The sequence below is a fragment of the Amblyomma maculatum genome, chromosome 7 (assembly GCF_055883805.1).
Source record: "Amblyomma maculatum isolate TAMU_Amacu chromosome 7, ASM5588380v1, whole genome shotgun sequence".
NCBI lineage: Eukaryota > Metazoa > Arthropoda > Arachnida > Ixodida > Ixodidae > Amblyomma > Amblyomma maculatum.
The window spans coordinates 38858863-38880031 of record NC_139350.1 but is presented as its reverse complement, the minus strand read 5'-3'; the positions used below and the strand labels follow the sequence as shown (position 1 = coordinate 38880031).

Here is a 21169-nt window from a genome sequence, read left to right as displayed (position 1 = left end):
AGCACTGAAACCCCATATGTTGAGTTCGTCTTACCCATCTTCTTGGTGGGCTATGGGGGCCTATTAAGGCGCCTTACAGCTGCCTTTAGATTCGAAACAGCTGTGGCAGTAGATTTCGCAGCTGATGATAATGCCAGCTCGTCAACTTACAGAGCGTCAGCATTCAAGGGCGTCAGGGGAGCTCCGCGCTTGTGCTCGCTTCTCAATTGAAGTAAGGGGATGAACAAAACTAAAAAAAGAAAAGATGAACAGCAATAATACAATAAAGATGCATGTTCACAGTGTCAGAATGGAAGTGGATGCTTAAGCACCTTTTCTCAGCAGCCCCCAAAGACCAAAAGTTATTAACTAGCACGGAGGTTTTGTCTTTTACTTGGCTCTGTTTAGCGTGTAACGATGGCTTCTTTTAGAAGCGCTCTGTAGAGAGGTACTCCGAAGAAGGACTTTCTTCTTTTTATTGCCTTTTTATCCTATGTTTAACCCGTCGCTCATGCTACAATCCCAGACGCTGCACTGAAACGCAACATAGAGGGTTTGGCGTATACGTATTGCAACAGTTTTGAGGCTAACATAACATGGCTGGGCACATTATTACAGCTGTTCCCAATGTACACTGTGATTGGCACAGTTGCCAACGATAACGCTGAGTTGTAGCTTGGCAACAAAGGAGAAAAGGACCAACCGCAGAGTTTAGCAGCCTGCAGTGAAGTTTTCCTTGAATATCATAGCGCGCTAACACACAACCCGCAGCAAGACGTGAAGGGAATTTTTGGATCATCCGCAATACTTTCCCATACCTGTTCGGTATGAACATTCGCGCTCTGTCGAAGCGACGCGCTCTGTGCGGTCAGCTACGCGAACGCGAAGTAAAGCTAGTCGAGAAATATTGTCAGCGACATGAATGGTTCTGATAGTTCAGAATGTGGCTTCGCATTCGTAGCAACCCAGCGTGTCAAGACAGCAGTTCAGAGGAGGCTTCCAGTAGCACAATTTGTGCGGTGCCAGGGTACTGCGTGGTGATTTAGGTCGTAATTTGCACAGTAGCCGTCTTTGCGATGCGGGGGAGCGCGGTGTGCGAGTTTTAGCGCTCACTGCAAAATATTGTTGATGGAGGGGGAGGAACAGAGCAAAAAGAAAACCAGCAGCAGTACAAATACAAAGTTTGAAAAGTTACAGTCCTGAGCTTATGGCCGAACAAAGAGAGGTAACGCGAGTCCCGAAGAGCCTGCAATTGGCCAAATAATTAAACTATCAAGGCTTTTCTTGCATCAAGGCCTTTTTGCATATTATAAGGGCTTCTTTTCTAATAATTGCGTCGCTGTAAACAGTGAGCAGCCAGTACAAGCTTATCGAAATGTTTGAGAATGACACACCTCTAAAATGGGCTTAGCCTCGGCGCTAAACAATAAAGTAGCCTGTAACGTTGGCTTTCTTGCTTTGCATTAGTGATTGTTAGGACAATGGGTGTGTCTACCTAATAACTACCAGTAACTACTTGCATGGAACTTGCTACAAAAAATGAAATGCAAGAAGCTGCGAACGAAATCTGGAACAGATCTGAACAAACACCTAAAAAAGCTAAATATTATATTAGCTAAATTAACTGAGCGGTATCCCAACGCTAACATTTTTTATTTGGGGGACTTCAATTCATTGATTACGAAAAAGAATATGACTCAGTTGAAACCTCGGCGGTAATGCAGGCATTGCGAAATCAGGGGGTAGACGAGCCGTACGTGAAAGTTCTGGAAGATATATATAGTGGCTGCACAGCAACCATAGTTCTGCATAAAAAAAGTAACGAAATTCCCATAAAGAAAGGTGTTAGGCAAGGAGACACAATCTCCCCAGTACTATTCACAGCTTCCTTAGAGGAAGAATTCAGAGATTTGGAATGGGAGCAGTTAGGGATAAGGGTAGATGGAGAATACCTCAGTAATCTGCGATTTGCCGGGATTCCGGGATACCATTGTGCTAATTTATGCGGGCAAAAGCACGCATACTGCAACAATCCACAATTTCAAACTTCCCGCGGAAGGGCTGCCAATGCTTACCATTGGTTAAAAATTAAAGAAAACTAAAGCTTTACTTTGGCTCTCAAAAACCTTTCAAAAACCAGATTAATTTTTGTTTTAATATTAAAATAGCCTCAAATAATTATTAGCGTGTTTGTATTTATATATATCGTCTGCGCCTTCTCACGAGTCGCTGCTCCACAGTTACCGTACTACGCAGCTGTTTGCAAATGTCCGTTTGCTTGGTTGAATCTCGGTGGGCTTCGCGCTTTGTGTTCTCTGCCGTATTTTACTTCTACCTGCGTGTCAAGTCGGCATCGGCTTCTTTCCTAGTCCCAGCGAGCGTCGTTAACTAACAGCGGTGGGTCCGTCGCCGTCTCGAGTGTTTCTGTGTCGTCTCGGTACGCGGTCGGATGCAGGGGTGAGTACATCGACAGGTAAGCCTTTCTCCACTTCTGTATGTATTCAAGCGGCTCTTATTTAGACATGTCACCATTGTGAATTCAGTTATTTATATTTGAGGTTTGAAAATCAGATCAAGTAAATATGCAGACACATATTCCACGACTTGCGCGGATAAAAAAGATTCATGAGTAACTTACAGGACAAAGTGTGAATATAAACACCGCGGACCCCAATGATCCAACAAGAGATTTGCGGAGTTCGTTCGCGCGATAGCTGTAAAAAAAAAAATCATGCGTAACTACGGCACAAAGTGTGCAATATAAACACTGCGGACCCCAAGGGACCATCGATAGATTTGTGGGGCCCGTTCGCGCGATACCTCTGAAAAAAAAAATCGTGGGCAACTACGAGACAAATTGTGCGCAATATAAACAACCCCCTCCCCCCCCCCCTTTCGTGAAAAACAAATCATGAGACAAAGTGCGCAATATCAGCACCGTGGATCCCAGGCAAGGGTCTACCAAGCTATTTACGGAGTCCGCGACCCCCCCCCCCCTTTTTTTTACACACAAAGAAGGGTTGCGCGATAGTTGTGGTCCAGCTAGACGCAGCTCTACTGGGTTTTGCAGTGAGTTTCATAGCCTACTTTAGTTTCACAAAGTCAAAGAACCGCAAGTGCAGTCCAGAAGCACGGAGTGCACGCAAGAGAGAGGAAAGATCGCCCTACGCCCTATAGAAGCACGAGCTCTGGCTGCACTGTATCACGGCTCTGCAGTGCAAATCGACGTGGTGGTCCGACGAGCGTGCGGCGACGTTTTGGAAGTAGTAGAATCCCTGTAGCGGCACGCATACCAGCGCCGACGCGAAACGATTCTTTCATTTTTTTTTATCAATTGACTGGTTGTTCGCCTGACAACAATTCTTTTCAAAACATAATTCTTTCATTACTCTTCTTAAGCAACTGACTAGCCTTTTACCTGACAATGATGCTTTCATTATTTATTTTTTTTTTGCAATTGACTGGCCTTTTGCCTGACAACGATGCTTATTTTTTTTAGCAATTGACTGGTCTTTTGCCTTGCAACGATGCTTTCAATAATTTTTTTTAACAATTGACTGGCCTTTTGCCTGACAACAATCCTTTCATACGATTGTTAGGGTAACTAATTAATCTGCAGAAACTAAGCTAACTGCTAAACAGCAGAGAAGTGCCACTGCTTTACTTGCTTTAACAAGGTGCAGAGGTGCAAACTGAATTCTTTTCTTGAATTGCCACTCTACTGTCCTCATATTTCAATAGCTGTTTCCCACTGACAAGGTTCCTTGAAAGCTATCATATTTATGTCATTCATGACCGATTTGAGTAATGTGCCTCTAATGGTGCCGCAGGTTTTTGCCTTAATACAAATATTTTGGTTATAAAAGCAAATATTTGGTACAGAGCATATTTGCTGTCATCTGATGCATGGCAATCAGTGCAACCTGACACACCATTTCCTTTCAGTGCCCTTTTCAATTTAGTTTTCAGTCCCTCTAAGGTGCCCGCTTACTTTGGAGGAGTGTAAAATTGTCCCAGTGGTTTTCAAAACTTGCAAGTACTCAAACCATGGGAATTAAAGAGCAAATGTAAGAATCCAAATACAATACACCTAAGTTGCAAAAGAGTGAATATTTTAGAATGTTGTGTCAGAGATAGTTGCTGGAAATGAAACCATCTTATGTGCTCCTTTAGCTTTCAGTCCCAAGCCAGCCTTAGCTGATACAAGCCATAGTTCCCCCAGCAGCACTGCACTGCTCATACTTCCACTGTAGCCACCAAGTGTGAGTTTTTGCTTTTACAGATATTCTCATGTTCTTCACTAATATGCATAACGTTCGTAAAGTGCCTTCCTGCTGTAAATCTAAGGATTCAAATGCATGAACCGACTGCATGCTAAACAGGGTGGTATGTACTATAAACTGTAAATGAAAGTACAGGAATAACCACTCAGACTACCGTAGTGGCTTTAGGGCCATGCTAGTGTAACCGGACTTTTCAGTGTCCTTTAAAATTCATTTGTCAGTGTCTCTGAAGTGTCCTCTTACAGAGGTGGAGGGTAAAATAGTACCAGTGGTCTTCAGAAATAAAAAAACTTAAGATGAGGGGTATGGATATGATCGATAGTAGAGTACCGTTTCCGAAACCCTGCTTGATCCTTTGCTTGATTGCAGTCTAAGGTTGTCCTGATTCTATTGGCGATTAACTTAGTAAATACCTTATATGTAACAGACAGTAAGCTGATTGGTCTGTAATTTTTAAGGTCCTTAGAGTCACCTTTCTTGTGAATGAGGATAATGTTTCCATTCTTCCATGGTTCCGGTACCGTCGATGACACCAGGCACTGCGTATACAGGGTGGCCAGTTTTTCTAGCACGATATCCCCCCGTCCTTAAGCAAATCTGTAGTTATCTGATCCTCTCCAGCTGATTTCCCCCTTTTCATAGTTTCTAGTGCTTTCTAGACCTCGTCCTTCGTCACTGGTGGAACGTCTGACTGTTTTTCCTTACCGCCAATCTCATTATGCTCCTGACTACTTTGGCTACTGTAGTGATCTGTATAGAACTCCTCGGCTACTTTGACTATCTTTTCCGTATTAGTGATGACGTTGCCCGCCTTGTCCCTTATCGCATACATCTGGTTTTTGCCTATGCCCAATTTCTTCTTTACCGTTTTAAGGTTTCCCCCGTTCTTTAAAGCATGCTCAATTTTCTCCATGTTATACTTCCTTATGTCGGCCACCTTGCGCTTATTGATTAGCTTTGATATTTCGGCCAATTCGATCTGGTCTGTTGGATTGGAAGCTTTCATACTCTGGCGTTTCTTAATCAAATCTTTCGTCTCCTTAGACAGCTTACCGGTATCCTCTCTAACTATCCTACCGCCTACTTCTACCGCGCACTCAGTAATGATATCTCTGAAACTATTGTTCCTTGCCTCTAGGGTAATGTCGCCATCCTCAGTTAGAGCTGAATACCTATTCTGTAGCGACATCCTGAACTCTTCTGCCCTCCCCCTCACCGCTAATTCGTTGATGGGTTTCTTTCTTACTAATCTGTTGCGTTCCTTCTTCAGATTTAGGCTAATTCGGGACCTCACCATCCTGTGGTCACTGCATCGCACTTTCCCGATTACCTCTACATCTTGAATAATAGCGGGGGTTGAACACATTATGAAGTCGATTTCGTTTTTAGTCTCCCCATTAGGACTTTTCCATGTCCATTTCCGGTTCTTCCGTTTGCTGAAGAAGGTATTCATGATTCGTAAGTTATTGCGCTCTGCAAACTCAACTAGTAACTCCCCTCTGCTATTTCTAGAACCAATGCCATAGTCACCTACTGCCTGTTTTTTCCCTACCCTGGCATTGAAGTCGCCCATTAGTACAGTATACTGCGTCTTTACTTTTCGCATTGCCGATTCTACATCTTCATAGAAGCTTTCAACTGCCTGGTCATCATAACTACATGTAGGTGCATAGGCTTGTACAACCTTCAGTTTATACCTCTTATTAGGCCTAATTACGATGCCTGCAACCCTCTCATTAATACTATAGAATTCATCTATATTACCCGCTATATACTTATTGACAAGGAAACCTACTCCTAGTTGTCGCCTCTCTGGTAAACCTCGATAACACAGTACATGCCCATCCTTCAGTATAGTATATGCCTCATTCGGCCTCCTAGCCTCACTAAGCCCTATGACATCCCAATTCATACCCTCTAGTTCCTCTAACAGCACTGCTAAACTAGATTCACTAGCTAGGGTTCTAGCATTAAACGTTGCCAGGGTCAGTTTCCATTGGCGGCCTGTCCAGCGGATCCATCCAGCGATCATATCCATACCATCAATCAGGTGATAGAAAAATGCTCGGAATATAACCAGGCCTTATACATAGCATTCATTGATTACGAAAAAGCATTTGACTCAGTTGAAACCACGGCGGTGATGCAGGCATTGCGAAATCAGGGGGTAGACGAGCCGTACGTGAAAGTGCTGGAAGATATATATAGTGGCTGCACAGCAACCATAGTTCTGCATAAAGAAAGTAACAAAATTCCCATAAAGAAAGGTGTTAGGCAAGGAGACACAATCTCCCCAGTACTATTCACAGCTTGTTTAGAGGAAGTATTGAGAGACTTGGAATGGGAGCAGTTAGGGATAAGGGTAGATGGAGAATACCTCAGTAATCTGCGATTTGCTGATGACATTGCCTTGCTAAGCAACTCGGGGGATGAACTGCGAATAATGATTGGTGACCTAGAAAGGAAAAGTAGAAAGGTAGGCTTGAAAATCAATATGCAGAAGACTAACGTAATGTTCAACAGCCTCGGGAAGGAACAGCAGTTTACATTAGGTAGCGAAATACTGGAAGTAGTAGGCGAATATGTCTACTTAGGACAGGTAGTAACCGCAGATCCGGACCACGAAAAGGAAATAAGAAGAAGAATAACATTGGGATGGAGCGCATTTCGCAAACACTCGCAAATTATGACTAGCAGCTTACCGGTATCGCTCAAGAGGAAAGTATACAACAGTTGCATCTTGCCTGTACTCACTTATGGGGCTGAAACGTGGAGGCTAACCAAGAGAGTTCTACTTAAGCTGAGGACAACCCAGAGGGCTATGGAACGAAAAATGGTAGGCGTAACATTAAGAGATAGAAAGCGTGCCGAGTGGTTCAGAGAAATAACTCAAGTTACCGACATTCTAGTAGAAATTAAGAAGAAATGGACATGGGCAGGACATGTAGTGCGAAGAGAGGATAACCGATGCTCGCTGAGGGTAACAAACTGGATTCCAAGGGAAGGAAAGCGTAGCAGGGTACGGCAGAAAGCTAGGTGGGCGGATGAGATTAAGAAGTTTGCAGGGGTCAAGTGGATGCAGCCAGCACAGAACCGGGTTAAGTGGAGAAATATGGGAGAGGCCTTCGCCCTGCAGTGGGTATAACCAGGCTGATGATGATGATGATGATGATGATGATGATGATGATGAGGAGGAGGAGGAGGAGGAGGAGGAGGAGGAGGAGGAGGAGGAGGAGGAGGAGGAGGAGGAGGAGGAGGAGGAGGGGAATGTTTTACTTCCTTCCCGTTTGAGTTGCATAAACCTAAGTTGCAGTAGATTGCAAAATTTTGAAAGTGTCAGAGATATCTGTTAGAAATGAAACAATCCGCTGTATTTCTTTACCTTTCAGTCCCAAACCAGCTGTCAGCTAGTACGAACCATAGGTCCCACAGCAGTACTGCCCCACTTCTACCTCTGCCACAGCCATCAGGTAGGAAATGTTTATGCTTTTCAGACATTTGCATGTTCTCACAGGCACAGAATTTTTATGAATCTTGCTAAAATCATAAGAACACAAATGCTTGAGCCTTGTACATTCTATGTAGTATATGGCATGTATTGTCAGCTGAAAAACTAAATTGGCCACCACTCATTGCCACAGACCATCAGTAGGGCTACACTGTTGTTTAGTGCCGCTTGCTTGTGGCCAAAGTGCCATGAGTTATGAAAAATTTCACTCTTACTCTTGCGTGGGAAATTGCCAGACATAAATTTTTAGTGTGGCATTCGGCAGCTCTGCTGTTTATGGTTGTAATGAAGAGGAGTGTACATTGCACCGTGGCAAAGCAGTGGGACGGCCGTGATCAAACTGCTGAAATTAAGGTACTGCGGCCTAGTATGCTGAAAAACAAAAACTACCCGAGATGCAGCATCGGTGGCTACTTTAATGTGCACTTCAACCCTGTACAGTAAGAGATGGCATGCTTAGCTGCAGTGCTACTTCTTTTTGGATACTGTCTTTATTATTGTCTCTGCACTTCTGCAATGGGCTTGATATCCTGTTCAGTGAGTCCTCTTAGCACTGTTTAAAGTAGGTGCCGTGGCATATTTTTAGGAGCATGTGGATCTCATATGGTAAGTTATTCAAGTTTTTGGATGAAATCAGATGAATAATCTTTTTGGTTATCATAAGAGTGCCCTCAGTCCAGTAAGAAGTTACCGTCGGATTTGATGCCGAGTCTACTGAAACAAGTCATTATTTTTGATAGAAGCATATTGTCACACTAAGTAAACTCTTATGCCTGGTTCACACTACGGAAACATTTGGTCAACCATTGTCTGGCAACAGCACATTTCCATAGCTCTGGCAACCATCTCGCCACTTCAACAATAACTGTCCGAAAATATGTACCTGTCACCCAGCTACTCAGTGGAAATTTCTACGGGAACACTTGGCGAGCTCCTTGTCTCACTGAAAAAAAAACCTTTCGCAATGCTCCTTCACTTCTCCTCTAGCATAGCCACTCGTATGGTCCCATACTTCCTGCGTGCTCATTTCTGTGGTCAAATACTGTGCATGGAGGAGAAGGGAAACGTGGCACCAGCACCGCTGGTTTTATTGGCAGCCTGTCTGACGGCTTCCAAGGCACCGTACTACGGCATGCAACAGAGCGATGAAGAGTTTTTTTAAGTGCTGTCTTGATGCATGCAAACTGTTAAAAAACGGTCAGTTACCTTTACGTACATGCTGTGGTGGTCTGTTGTTGCCGGAATTTTTGCTCAGCTGGCGAAAAGTCACAAAACGCAGACGGATGCTGTTTTCATTGCCCGAGGCAACACCCAAGCAACGTGCCTTGTTTCTGAGCTCTTTGGAAACAAGTTTGTTGTGTGACAATTTCTAGCTTACTGGCAAATGTGTTTTGTTCGTGCCGCTGTTGTGTTCCTCCAGTGTGAACTGGGTTTTTGGTAGCAGATGCTATTATCACCTTTCATTTTTCATGATAAAGGATTATGTTTGTGATTCATATTCCTAATAATCTCCTCATAACATTTGCATAAGGGACGATGTATCAAGCCGTTAAACTAAAGCTGTTGTCAGGCGACTCACTGAAAAAAATGTCAAACCCATTGCAGAAACAATGCCGAAGAGAGTATTAAAGAACAAGCAATCAATGCCCATGGCAATTTGTTTAGCTTCAGTTACTTATTGCTCTAGAGTAAAAAGTGCACATCATGTTAATGGCTGATGCAATGCCTTAGGTCGTGTTGCCCAAACTGGCAGGATGAGATGTGACTGACAATAACATCAAGGTATTAAAAAAACACGAAAAACATCACCTAATTTCGGCCGTCCAATTGCTCTGCGACAGCAAGATGCGCTTTCTCACTGGTGGGATGCGCTCTTCTTTATCATGACGATCAACATCAGGACAGCTGGATAGCACACTATAAATTTATCAATCTTGGCATGTGGCCTTGAGAGGGAAGGGAAAGTTTGCCATCACTCCCTTTTTTTACGAAAGCTTGCCATAAGGTATATTATAGAAACTCATGTAAATTATTTTCCGTAAGGAACCGGAGCAGGCTCCCGCTCTTATCATTGTCGGTGAGCCATTTAGAAAAGTCCTCTTTCCTTGTGGTTAGCCCCACTTCCCGCAGAATCTGTGTCCTTGATGCCTTTGCCCCTGCACAAGTCCACAGCAGGTGGCGAACGCCTACTTCTTCAGCTGGTGAGGAACACTTTGGGCATGTGGTTGGTCCGATGTCTGCTTGAGATTCCCATAGGCATGTTACCGACGGGGTAAGGGCCGCCCCAGCTCTTATCCTTCTAAGAGAAACCTCCTCCAATCTCATTAAATTATGAGGGAGGGGGAATGAGGGCACATGTACTTTTCCTTAAAGAGGATGCTAAGATGGGAACTTGAGTACACTGGGACGAGCCAGTGGTGCGATGTAATAGTGTCGAGTTGCAGTCTCACTGCTTTGAGCAATAGTTCTCTACTTTTCTGGCTGTTGCTATTGTTTCACCAATACACTGTCATGAATTTGTTCAGGAGCAGCTGTTCTGGACATGGTATACTAAGGCAAATGAATTTTCCATACAATGATTGAAGATTTTTCAAAATATTCTCAAATAAAAGGTACATTTTACAGGAATTCATTTATTACTTTTAGCACTAGCGTCTCTAGGGTCACCTGCACCCGGTGCAATGGAGGGGCACCCCCTTCCCCCTCCCCATGTTTTAAGCACCAAATCGTAACTTCCTCCTCTGTCCTCATGGTTTCCTTTGAAGTCAAGTTTGCTTTTGCACCCAACCACGTAGAGCGAGTGAAGTATTTTTTTTCATTTTAACCCTTACACGCAGTGCTAATGCCCCACGAATGACAATTCAGGAAAACATTACGTCAAACGCACAGATTTCTAAAAAAGGCAGAAACACTAGCATGTGTAAGTTGTGAGGACATTCACTGACTTAATTAAGCGGCTTAATTAAGACAGGTGGTTGCCCAGTATGAGAAGAATGGGAAGCCAACTTTTACCTTGAAAAGGTGCAGATTGATTTCCACATCCAGACTGCAAAGTTGCCAATGCTCATAAGTGCCATACCAACAGAAAGCATTAAGCACCAAATGGCCTTTTGGAGCTGGGAGACAGTGGGCATCTCCAGGCTCATCTTTGTTAATGCTTTCAGTTGAATTTCTCATTTTAACAATGACTTTGCCTTTTTCAGAGAAAATAGGTAACTGTATAATGCACTACGTGAGCACCCTTGCGTACATTCACTCTCACGTCTCCTTTTAAAGCACTTGGCCTTTCTAAAGGTGCCCTCCTTCTCATTTTTTTTGTAGTCAGCACATTATGATCTGACCTGCCATTCCACTGTGCCTTACGGCATTTTGAAAGTGTGAGGCGGATGTTGTGACTGGATCGAGGAGCGAGAAAGGCACAGAAGATGAATGAACATGACAACTGCCTGACAGATACTGCCAGCAGTGCCTGCTTTGCAAAAGAGAGTGAACTGCATATAAAGAAAAAAAAGCATGGCAGTACGGCTGCCCACGGGTGTTGTCTAACATGCTTTTGTGCACGGCTTTCTGATGGGTATCAGATTAATGCTGGTGTTTTCAGGGTGCACACACGTACACAGGTCCAGTCCAACATTAATTTGGCATGGAGTCTCTGGCATAAACTAAGGCCTGTGTTTTCAAGAACTCCAAACAGAGCAATTCACGTATGAGAAAGTCGCATTTTCCAGTCAGTGTCTCAGCAGTACCAGTGCACGCTTTTACACAATTCATTTTGCTCCCCACCACTTCCTTTCTCTCACTGCCCAGCTGCACCCTCTGAGCGCTGCAACCTGTGCGGACCACACCTCATGCACCCCTTTCACGAGCCACTGTCTTTTAGTATATCATAATTGATATGACGGATCTTGATTATTTCTTTCAGAGTTGTTCTGTTCATGCTAGCTGTCCTCCACTGCTAAAATTTTCCTTTTACTGAAACAAAAGAAAAACATTTTTTGTACTAGAATGTGCTGTGCTGCTGTTACACATTTAAAAACCTTTTTTATGTTTACATCATTTGTGTGGGTGCAAAACAATAATTGTTGTTTTTGTTCCAATAACAGTGAACCACCGTAAGTGCCAAGGCCTCTTTGGGTGATGCTGCAGTCGTACAAGAGGCAGGAAAGCAGTCAAAAGGTGTGTTTCTGCTCATTATACCGAAAAAAATATTAAACAGTGCTTATGGTATTCTTAGATGGTCTTCAGCTCTTTCTCACCAGTATTTATTCATTGGTAGTGAAAACTAAACATAACTCGATGAGTGCAACTTAATGAGTTTGAGCGTTAATTACAAATGCAGTCTTCCTGATTCATTGAGCTTTGGCAGCCCACTGACCACAAGTCACTCCTGCTGAGAGGTATGAAGAAGCACTGAACAAGGATAAATGGGGTATGCCTCAGTTCGAAGGTCGAGCCAACGTTTCGACAAGTGGACTTATCTTCATTTGGGCAAAGCAATAATCACTGGTAGATGTTTAAATATATGCTTTTGCTTCCGAAGAAGAAAAGCTGGGGAAGGGAAAGTGGGTGAGGAGAAAGTAGGTGTGAAGGGGTGGGGAGAGTAGGATGGCTGAGAAGAAAGTAGGTCATGAAGTGAAAAAAAAATATTCTTCAGTATGTATTTCTCAGGCTGGAACCAGGGGTTCTGTGGCCTGCAAAAGAAGTAAAAGCAGCAGTACCAGGAAACACTACAATACCCTGTAAATGATTAGTCACCACTTAAGCTGGTTTGATGTAGATACACCTTACAAAGGGACAGGCTTTACAAAGAGCCCTGATAAGGCATATATCCAAGGGTGACAATTCTTAAAACTTTCTGCAAAGGTGTATGAGTGCGTGTGTGTGTGGGGGGGGGGGGAGAAGTACAAAGTCACAGGATAATAACTACACAGAAAACCATAACTGGCATGAAAAAAAAATGTTCGAGGACAAATTCAAGCAACAAGTGATAAGGAGGAAATGTTTTGAGGAACATGCACAGGTTATGCTATTGTGGAAGGGAATACAGTGTACATGCGTTGTGAATAAACTGTACAATTAATGCTATGTGGGATTGTTTTACCGAATAGTTATGATGCAGAGGGAATATCTACCTTCTAGAATGCTCCTTCTGTCATAAACATTACATCGTAGATGGAGGGCAACCAATGAACATAAGGATTAATGGACATCGGGCAGACGCAGGCAAAAACCTACATATTCTCCAGTCAGGCTTTAAATCTGCAAGGGACAGAAAATATGGAGAGGCATATCTAATTCATAAATTTAGAACATTGGAACCAGCAGGAATAAATATATCTAAGGGAACATTAAAATTAATCCTTTAAATATATTCCCTCTGCATCATAACTATTTGGGAAAACAACATCACATGGCGTGAATTGTACTGTTTATTCACAATGTATGTACACTCTATTCCCTTCCACAATAGCATAACCTGTACATGCACCTCTAAACAGATTTCTTTGAATTTCTGCTCGAACATTTGTTTTCTTGCCAGTTATGGTTTTCTGTGTGGTTATTATCCGTGACTTTGTACCTCTCCCCCCCCACACACACACTCTCATACACCTTTGCAGAAAGTTTTAAGAATTGTCCCCCTTGGATATATGCCTTATCAGGGCTCTTTGTAAAGCCTGTCCCTTTGTAAGGTGTATCTGCACCAAACCAGCTTAAGTGGTGACTAATCATCTGCCGGGTATTGTGGTTTTTCCTGGTACTGCTGCTTTTACTTCTTTTGCAGGCCACAGAATCCCTGGTTTCAGCCTGAGAAATACATACTGAAGAATTCTTTTTTTACTTCATGGACATACTTTCTTCTCACCCACTTTCCCCTCCCCAGCTTTTCTTTTTCGGAAGCAAAAGCGTATTTAAACCCCTGCCAGTGATGATCACTTTGCCCAGACGAAGACAAGTCCACTTGTCGAATCGTTGGCTCGACCTGCGACCTGAGCCATACCCCATTTACCCTTGTCCAGTGTTTCTTCATTCCGTGTAAACCATTTTCTTCCTCTCATTCTACCTGCTCTGAGGTAGTGTGATGGTGCTGTGATCAGCCTTTCCAGCTCCACATTCTGTCATCAAGGCTAGCTCTCTGGGCAGTCAATATAGTTCTCTACTGCACTGTGCAGCTGTCTCATTGATATTTATTTTACATATTTACTTTACATATTTATTGTCATTTGTCAAAATTGTCAATTATATACATGCACCTTCATCATCATAATCAGCCTGACTACACCCACAGCAGGGCAAAGGCTTCTCCCATATTGCTGCAATTAACCCGGTCCTGTGATAGATGCATCCACTTGACCTCTGCGAACTTCTTAACCTCATCTGCCTACCTAGCTTTCTGTTGCCCCTGCTAAGCTTTCCTTCCCTTGGAATCTGGTTTGTTATGCTAAGTGTCCATTGGTTACTCTCTCCTCACACTACATGTCCTGCCCATGCTGATTTCTTCTTCTGGAAACTTTGCTATTTGCTAAATCACTAATTCCTTTTTTTTTGGTCTCTATCATCTGGCACATATGCATCAGCATGCAGTAGTAAGCTACTGCATTTTGTTCAACCCCTGCAAATTACTGTGCTTAGGGGTGGCAGCTCTGATGCCACTCTGATCCAAGGGTCAACTTGATGGGTTGTTTGCGATCTCACCCTCCCATTCCAAATGAGGAACTCTAGATTGCAGAAGTGCTTGGCTGCTATAATTTGTTCACTAGTAGCAGTTCATGATTCTCATCATTTGTTCAATTATTTTTGCTGTGAAACATTTCTCAATTTCTCTAGTAAGAAGCCAGTAACAGGAACACTAGCTACTGCAATGCAGTCAGCAAAGTATGTGCCTGTGGGTAGGAACAAACTCCCAACACCTCTCGTCTATCCTTTGCACCACTGAGTTGCCGAGCATTGCACCACTCAAAGCTAGATTTTATGAATGCCCAAGGCTGTATTGACTGGTGTGGAACTAAATGTCTCTGTTGAACACCATTGAGTTATATACACTTTTGCTATAAACGTGCAGAGTCCAAGTTGACTGAATTTCTGAGTTAACATGATCAGTATAAATGAGAGCTCACTACCTGACCTCAAGGAAGTGTGGTGCAACAAAGACAAACACTATGAATGAAACACAACACATGCGCACACTACCACTGTATTACAAAACAGAATACAAACTTTGTCATTAATGCACAACTTTCTTCTCTACACCCAAGTACTTCACATTTGCACACCTCTTTTTTCCTAAGTAGCTATGTCTGGCCAAAAGTAAATGTTCACAACCCTCACATCCCAGGTAACGTCCAAGCAGCAAATACAAGACCAAGTCTATCACTCACATTATCCAAACAAAACTGTCATTACTTTCACCACTTAAAAACAAACTAAAAAAACCACCACACATCTGGAGCTGCCACAAATTGCATTCACTCTCAATACACCTAAAAGGCAAATCCAGTTTGTGAGTCATAACATGGAAAAAATGCATCAAGGCAACCCTTGCAATCACTGATCACCTTGGCCAATCTGCTAAGCTGCAGTTCATTACATACTGTGATGGCTTACCACTGCAAAGCCCCCAGGGTTGCATGGTGCATGAGGGTAATATTGGATGGGCTGGATGGTACCCCAAGGACTTCTTGGAAGATGGATCTAGTACCGCAGGAACATACTCTAAAAGTCGTGATATGTAACTGTTTTTAGAGGATAACCTACATCTTCTTTATATGGAAAAAGGAGGCTTCACGGTGGTTCTGGCTGGCCTATATGAAGAGAAGGCGACCCTGAAGAGTTTAGGAAGAATTAAGAATTTTGTGCTTGTGCAGAAGAAAGCTAGTAGAGCAAATATCATCACGGTATGTAATGAACTGCAGCTGAGCAGATTGGCCGAAGTGATCAGCGACTGCAAGAAGAGTTGCCTTGATGTACTTTTTCCTGTTAAGACTCATGAACTGAACTCTCCTTTTAGATGTATTGTGACTGAACATCATTCATGGCAGCTACAAATTTGTGGTGATCTTTTAGTTTGCGTCTAAACGGTGGAAGTTGTCACTGCCTTGTCCGGACGATGTGAGGGGTGGAATTTTTGTTATTTTGCAACCTTTTTGTAAAGGTCATGTAGAGCATTTTCTATAGTATGCCTTATGGCAAGTTTAGGAAATAAAAAAAGTCCATCCCTCACCTTAGATGGGAGGGTTACTAACACCTGTTGTTGGCCAGGCATATGTGCTTGGGAAAGAAGAGTTGTTTTTGTGTGATGGTACTTGGGTGTAGAGGAGGAAGTTGTGCTTGGGTGTGAAAGTGAAAGCTGGGGTTCCGTTTTGTGTTATTAGTGTGTGCTTGTTCAGTGTTTGTCTTCGTGTTTGACTTCATTGCACCACTTTTCTGGGTATCATGCAACAATTTGCCCCACAAGCTGTTGAAGGAAGTGTATATTGTTTATAACAAATGGTGCAGTCTTCTTCATAACTGAACATTAGAGCAGTACAGTGCATGCGAAAAGCGTTCTGTTTTAGAGTAAACAGATGGCTCCCTAATTTTACAGGGGTCTGCAGAGCTAGATGACATTTTGCTCGCACTTTTGATACTATATAGACAAGCGCCAGCCAGTGACGTCAGTGGAGATGCGGTGGCACTGGTGACAGCAGTGACTTTCGGGGTGTAGGCAAAAACCCGAGCCATCTATTTGATTTTCAAGCATAGTTCTGGATATTCCTGCAAACTGTGGTACAGTTGGTTATACCACGAGGCACAAGAAGATGGCACCTGTTTTCATGTTTCTTACGGTCAGATAAAGATGAGAGCAAAGGGCAGCGTGAGCGCTACAAGTAGACCCTTCAGCGACTGATTGCCTTTGCGGCTAACGTACATTGCACATCTGCACTGCAACTTGATAAGGTAGTTCACAACTCTTAAATATCGCACCTGCTTTTTGGCCGCACAACGAAGAGCGCAATAGCAAACATCTGCAGCTTGTGGAAATTTTGTTTTATATACTTTCAAGTGATAAGAACTTTAATCTTAATCGAAGACAGGAAAACTGCTTGTGACAACCCATTCACTTGCAGTGCCCATGTGTTCGTACAGAAAAGGACACAGAAGCTGCTGCGAAGGTAACTGCAGTTATCTTGAGCAGTCACTCCAGCCCGATATTGCCAAAACAGGCCCGGTCTTCTGAAGTAGCTTTTCTGTTTTCACTTTCACGAGTTTCAAAGAGTGACTTCATAACCAGTTCTAGAAAGCGAGGGAACATCGTTAGTATCCCGGCAAAGTTATGCAGTGTTATTTTTCAGATCAGTAAATTTTCTTTTGAAGATCATCGAGAATCTGCAGAACGAAATAAATATTCACGTAAAACCTAGCTCTGATCGAGCCGTATATTTTAGTGTGGTACATATGGTATATGGAATTTAATGCCCCAAAGTAGATTTGGCTATGAGGGGTGCAAAATAAGCAGTACAAGATGATGTGCCTTTAAATAAAAATGTTCCAAGTATAATAAAAAAAGAGCAGATTGCTCAAATTTCACTGCAAGTGCTCATAGAGAACATTGCAGTTGTGCTCATGCACCTCTCCTATAGAGCGAAGCGAACAAAATAAGAGTACTCCTAAAAGCCTTCATGTGTATATTAACCTGTGAATGACATTGATGCATCTATACGAGGAAACAGGTGTGAAACTTTTTTTATCGACCAGGATGAAAGTTTGGCAGCGCACTATATAAGCAAATGTTACAGAAAACTATATGATGAAATTGTCTCTTAAGTTGCAGGTACATAGCTTAGAAATATGATTTCTAGGTCCCTATAGTTGCCGGTAATTGTTCTTTAGAGTGGATTGGGGCTTGGAGCAGCGAAAAGTCCATCAAAAAGAGTAGTCATATGAGAAACCCACTTTCAGTCATTCATAACGTTGTCCTCCTTTCATGCGCTTGCAATAGACCCAGGAGTTTAACAGTGCTGACCTTTTTCTTATACACTGAGCTTTCTCATATTCATTTTACTTAATCAGTTACTACAGCCGCCCATGTACCGTAGCCACGCACTGTTGAAGCCATGGCGAAGGATGCCAATGCAGCTCTTTGTCGGGTAATTCCAGCATAAACCAAACCACAGCTAAGCACAAGTGGCAGTCGGTGCTTTGGAACTGAGCGACGCTTTCGTAATTGGTCTACTCATGAAACTACCTTTGTGAATCCTAATCTGCCATAGTAAAAGAATGATATGGTACTTTGGCGAAGCATTAATCGCAGAGCTAGTACAAGCAGGGCGGTTGAGCCCAATTTGCACCGGCGGTAGCTGGCTTGGCTTGAGCAGAATCTTGCTTGTCGCGGTTATCTGCTCAGTATTCCAGACACCAACAAATTTCGCTCACTTCATTTCTGACATTGGCACTAGCGATAGGCTGTTTAGTTCGCGTACGATTTGCGGGAGGAGGGGTCATCGCGGTGATGTCTACGGCTGTCGAGGAGGTGCTGGCATCGTGCGGTGCTTGACCACGCTTCTGACGCCTCGTCGGACGACACTTCGGGACCATTTATAAATAGGATATTTGTAAATGCAGCTTCATTCCGCCAATCACTGCGTCTCTTCGGCTACTGTACTTAATTGGCAATAGCTGCTGTAACCGAGAACGGCGGTGAGCTGTGTAACAGAAGCGAACCGCGATTGGCGGTTAACCATGGTTAAGTTCGGTAACCGTGGTTAAGCCAGCCGAGTAACTAAGGTATAAGAGAAACTTATGGTCAGTTTCAGTAGCGGAGCAGTTTCAGAGAGGAAATTGTAAGCTGTGAATAGAAAAGAATTTGATAGAGAGATAAGGTTAATATGCTTGATGCAGGGCATATGGTTTCAGGTAGAGTGAAACAGTGATAATTGAAAATCAGTAGGGCAGTACTTTGTACTACAGTGGAAGTAACTGGCCTTGTGATGTCTATAATTGATGCAAACTTATCTTGCAACCCATATTGCACTAGTTTCTGTAGTATATAGTGCAAACAGTGTCACAATTTCTAATTGCATTAAAGTTTTTGTCATCTACATGGTTATAATTCCCCATCCCCTTACAGTAATTGTGCAAATAGTTGAGTTGTATCAGTCATTGATGCTGCATGCGTTGTTCTTGCTTTCATTTTGTTCCTATATTGCTTTGCAGGTTGTATCTTAACTGTAGTATTATGGATGGTGTTTGTAGCTTTGTACCAAGTCAAATTGTAATATTGATATTTAACCATGCTGATTTTACCTATTACCTAATTTTGCAGATTCCTTGTGGCACTACTTCAAGATGAAGGCAAGAAGGGCTGTGACCTGCAGTGGTAAATATCTTCTCATGGTCATATTTGATTCTTCTGTCCAGTTTAGGCAAAATTAAGTGGTTGGCTGTTATAATTTGTTCAGCATCACAGTAGCAGGTAATGATTGTCATCAAGGGTGTGGTGATTGTCTTCCTTGTCGAGCTCTTCTGATATGTTGCCAGTGAGACACGAGCAAAAGGAACATCGCCTGCTGCAATGCAGTCAGCAAACAACAAGCCAGTAGGCAGGAAAAAACTCCTAACGCCTCTCATCCATCTCGTGCACCACTGACCTGCCGAGCATTGCATAGCTTAAATCTAGAAGTTGCGAATGCCTGATGTCTGTATTAATTGGTGCACAAATAAGTGCCTCCGAACAACAAGCATTGGACACCATTGGAGCTATGCACACTTTTGCTAGGACTGTAGAGAGTTCAAGTTGACCAAATTGACAAGTTAAGAAAATCAGGATAGGTGAGAGTTCACTACCTGTTATCAAGGAAGCATTTTGTGCTTATAAAAATGGCGTAGTTTCCTTCATAATTGGTCATTTGAGCTATGCAGTGCATACGAAATGTGTTGCCACAGTCAACAGATGTCTGCCAAATTCTGCAGTGTTCTGCACAGCTAGGTGACATTTTGTTAACACGTTGCATACTTATGAGTTCTTCAAAGTTTACGTGTATTTCTTATGGGCATGCAGCATCACAGTCTTTATTTTCTTCAGCTGGGCATGCTGAACTTGAACAAGCAGAAGAAAAAAGAACGTCATCAGCCGGGAGTATTGTACTAATAAATTGTTTTGCCCTAAGTAAGGTGTTTTTGATGTGCATGGCCATACTTAAGAATGCATGGAATGCAGAGCTGGACTGCTCTGTATTCCATGCGTTCTTGGAATGCATTCCATTCGAATTAACATGCATTCCATGCATGTTAATTTATCAATAGCAACTACTTGACGAGGCAGACTACAGAAATGCACCGCACTACACAAATACTACATGCCAGGAGACAGACTACAGAAGGACAACAGTACAAACGACAGACTACACACATGCGACACACTACTCAAAACAGATTACAAACATGCGACAGACTACATAAGACAGACTACAGAAATGCTAAACACTACACAACGCAGACTACAGAAATACTACAGAAGACAGACAACACAATTGCGACATGCCGAAAATATGTCCAAACTACAAACTACAGGTATTTTTTCTGTAGTATTTCTGTAGTACGTTTTGACTGGGAAGCCTTGACTTGGATATTCAGACTGATGCCATATTCCTAGATTTTGCTAAAGCTTTAGGCAAAGTCTCCCATCGACGCTTATTGTTACGCATTTCACAACTGAACTTGCACCCTGACATCTGGAAATGGATTCAAGAGTTTCTTGCGTATCGCTCATAAAATGTTTCTATTAATAACCAATCTTCTAATCAGTCCCCGTAACCCCAGGCGTACCGCGGGGCTCTGTCCTAGGCCCTCTCCCCTTCTTATTATATAAATGCCTTAGCAGAGCTCCTCTTATGTAATAACCATCTGTCTGCTGACGACGGCGTTATCTACCGCTCAATTAAAATATCTCTGACCAAAATGCCCTTCTGGATAATCTTAACCACGTTAAAAAACGGTGCGATGATTGGCTAATGACCCTTACACAAACAAATGCAAAATCATTTCGTTTCACCGGAAACCTCAACCGTTTTCTTTTCCTTACAGGCTTGCTAATACTTCCGTAGAGCTCATCCACTCATATAAGTACGTGGGTATCATTTTAAGTCATGTCTTGTCTTGGCGCGAACGCGTTACGAACAAATTTCTTCTGCGAATAAAACCCTAGGATTTCTCAAGCGCCATTTACATCATGCATCTACAGATGTGAGATTACTCGCGCTAAACGCTCTGGTAAGGCCTAAATTGGAATTTATGCGTCCCCGATTTGGAGCCCTCATCAAAGATATCTCATCGATGCACCTGAAACCATCCAAAATCGCGTAGCCCGTTTCATTCATTCCCAGTATACATACGAAGTCAGTGTAATATCCTTGAAATCGCAGTC

The 21169-nt window shown here is 42.9% G+C and overlaps 1 long non-coding RNA gene across 1 annotated transcript; it reads left to right on the top strand.

The window, feature by feature from the left end:
• Nucleotides 1-2353: 2353 nt before the first annotated feature.
• LOC146183056 (uncharacterized) lies at nucleotides 2354-19123 on the top strand. Its single transcript, XR_014708453.1, has 5 exons — nucleotides 2354-2452; nucleotides 4153-4241; nucleotides 7652-7732; nucleotides 11874-11946; nucleotides 19070-19123. It is a non-coding gene; the product is annotated as an uncharacterized LOC146183056 (long non-coding RNA).
• The last annotated feature ends 2046 nt before the right edge of the window (nucleotides 19124-21169 follow it).